This window comes from Anguilla rostrata, chromosome 15 (assembly GCF_018555375.3).
Source record: "Anguilla rostrata isolate EN2019 chromosome 15, ASM1855537v3, whole genome shotgun sequence".
NCBI classification, from domain to species: domain Eukaryota; kingdom Metazoa; phylum Chordata; class Actinopteri; order Anguilliformes; family Anguillidae; genus Anguilla; species Anguilla rostrata.
In genome coordinates, this window is record NC_057947.1 from 18,791,913 (window position 1) to 18,795,172 (window position 3,260).

The window sequence follows — 3,260 nt, forward strand, 5'->3', positions numbered from 1 at the left end:
TTTTTCTTTCTTTTCTCACAAAGACAAGATACATTTGATGATTTCTGACCTCAACCAAACTGAGATTGGGAAGAAAAAGAAGAAAAAAATATTTGCATTTAATTGTGACAATTAAGTGTGCATGGAATCCAGGCTGAGAAACTGTTTCAAGTCTGCAAAAAGGGGGTGTTCAAAAATCAAAACATCAAATAAAATAAAAAAAACTTTTGCACAATGCACATTTGTTATGGAATGTTTATTTGAACTGGTAATGGCAGATCATGCACATAATAATGGGGAAAATAAGCTTTTTAACACTTGAAGGGCAATCAGCTGATTCGCAATTCCAATAGTAAACTTGATAAGCGGATCAACATTGGCATGGTACTAACCCCCTTAATGAGGTGCTACACATTAGGAAATGAAGACTAATCAATATATTATTATTATTATTATTATTTCTAAACAATGATACACTATATCTTTACAAAGCTCTCATATTCTCAAAAGCATTCTCCAATGATTTTGGAAAAGGATGAATGTTCTCCTCAGAACACCAGCCAGCACCATCCTGGCAGCAACTTAATTAACAATACAATGCAGCCTCTTCCAAATGTTGTTAACTTTAACTGGATTGCTCTAATTGAAAGCAACTGATTGGCAGGTCTGATTCGATTGAAAAGTCTTAATTTGTACAAAACATCTGAAAAATGAAAACGCAGGAAATAAAAGCACAACCCTGATTATGCAAAACAGGTGTGTCAATTGAACAGGCTACCTTTCAGTGAATATTTAGTAACCATTTGCCATAACAAGACAAATCATCTTCATTGAGATCACCTGGGGTGCTTTAGTGATTAGCTATTGGTTTTTTTTCCTCTCTTGGTGAGAGGGTATATTAGCTCAGGCTTCTTGGCTGTAGTTGAATGTTCATTGTGTGATTGCAATGGGGTGGTGGCATTTGTTTGGTTTTTTGTGTTTGCTGGTGCTTGATGGAGGTAATAATAATATTAAAAAAAATAATAATAATTTAAAACAAGGCATTAAGTACAATCCTATTTCTCAAATCTGAAGCGTTTCCTTTGATTTGTATGCTTAACTTTGTTTTGTTTTAAGGTCATCCACTCATTAATCCTGGTGTGACCCTGGTTGGTGAAGACGCAGACCGATCCGGGGGTGCCACAAACGAGCCCGGCAACTCTACCGATGCGGCCAAAGGAGGCGGCGCCGACGACCCTGACGCAAACAAGCCCGGCAACTCTACCGATGCGGCCAAAGGAGGCGGCGCCGACGACCTGCGCACAACCCGGCAAAACCAAGGCCCGCGCCAAACAAGCTCGGCAACTCCGATTGCGGCCAAAGGAGGCGGCGCCGACGACCCTGCGCAAACAAGCCCGCCAACTCTACCGATGCGGCCAAAGGAGGCGGCGCCGACGACCCTGACGCAAACAAGCCCGCAACTCTACCGATGCGGCCAAAGCAGGCGGCGCCGACGACCCTGCGCAAACAAGCCCGGCAACTCTACCGATGCGGCCAAAGCAGGCGGCGCCGACGACCCTGACGCAAACAAGCCCGGCAACTCTACCGATGCGGCCAAAGGCGGCGCCGACGACCCTGACGCAAACAAGCCCGGCAACTCTACCGATGCGGCCAAAGGAGGCGGCGCCGACGACCCTGACGCAAACAAGCCCGCCAACTCTACCGATGCGGCCAAAGGAGGCGGCGCCGACGACCCTGACGCAAACAAGCCCCCGGCAACTCTACCGATCGGCAAGAGGCGCGCCGACGACCTGACGCAACAAGCCCGCACTACCAGGCAAGGCGGCGCCGACGACCCTGACGCAAACAAGCCCGGCAACTCTACCGATGCGGCCAAAGGAGGCGGCGCCGACGACCCTGACGCAAACAAGCCCGGCAACTCTACCGATGCGGCCAAAGGAGGCGGCGCCGACGACCCTGACGCAAACAAGCCCGGCAACTCTACCGATGCGGCCAAAGCAGGCGGCGCCGACGACCCTGACGCAAACAAGCCCGCCAACTCTACCGAGCGGCCAAAGGGCGGCGCCGACGCCCTGACGCAACAAGCCGCCAACTCTACGACGGGGCCAAGAGGCGGCGCCGACGACCCTGGAAACAAGCCCGCAACTCTACCGGCGGCCAAGGAGGCGCGCCGACGACCCTGACGCAAACAAGCCCGCCAACTCTACGAGCGGCCAAAGGAGGCGGCCCGACGACCCTTGCAAACAAGCCCGCAACTCTACCGACGGCCAAAGCAGGCGGCGCCGACGACCCTGACGCAAACAAGCCCGCCAACTCTACCGACGCGGCCAAAGGAGGCGGCGCCGACGACCCTGACGCAAACAAGCCCCCCGGCAACTCTACCGATGCGGCCAAAGGAGGCGGCGCCGACGACCCTGACGCAAACAAGCCCCCCGGCAACTCTACCGATGCGGCCAAAGCAGGCGGCGCCGACGACCCTGACGCAAACAAGCCCCCCGGCAACTCTACCGATGCGGCCAAAGCAGGCGGCGCCGACGACCCTGACGCAAACAAGCCCGCCAACTCTACCGACGCGGCCAAAGGAGGCGGCGCCGACGACCCTGACGCAAACAAGCCCGCCAACTCTACCGACGCGGCCAAAGGAGGCGGCGCCGACGACCCTGACGCAAACAAGCCCGGCAACTCTACCGATGCGGCCATGGGCAGCAATGACAACTCTGGGACCTACCACTCTACAACTGGGTACAATGGCAAAGTTGGCATGAAGTCTATGTTTCCTACATCTGTTATTACAGCAAGGTGATTGAAAATGCAAATGTGCTCAGAGCACCATGTAGTTTATACCTTTCACAATCTTGGTAACTCCTGTACTTGAATGACTTCAATGCCAGAACAGTGTTTGCTTAACATCGGTCTTGTGCTTGGATTTGTTTAATAAACTGGTTGTAACATGTTGGCTTGTCGGTCTCTTCCATTGACCATTTTGGTTCATATGCCTGTTTAAATTGCATATTTGCATTTCAGTTCATGAAGCATTGCTTTTAAAAAGGTGCTTAACGTGTGGCTGTCGTCTTTATCATTCATGCTTTGGAAACATGCCTCATGTGCAAAGGCTGTTCAGTAGCGTGACATGGCTTGAACGGCTCGGGGTACACTTTCTGGTAACGATTAGAGGAAAGGTAGCAGTATCACTTTGTATTGTGCTCATGTGGGGAAAAGGTATTTCCTGGAATTGTCATGCTGAAACTTCTGGAAGCACAGAATGATCTAGAATGGGCTTA

At 51.3% G+C, this 3,260-nt stretch overlaps 1 long non-coding RNA gene across 1 annotated transcript; it reads right to left on the reverse strand.

Moving 5' to 3' along the window:
• Positions 1-1,832: 1,832 nt before the first annotated feature.
• Positions 1,833-2,192, reverse strand: LOC135240914 (uncharacterized). Its single transcript, XR_010325830.1, has 2 exons — positions 2,155-2,192; positions 1,833-2,051 (listed from the first exon to the last, which is right to left on the reverse strand). It is a non-coding gene; the product is annotated as an uncharacterized LOC135240914 (long non-coding RNA).
• Positions 2,193-3,260: the final 1,068 nt, after the last annotated feature.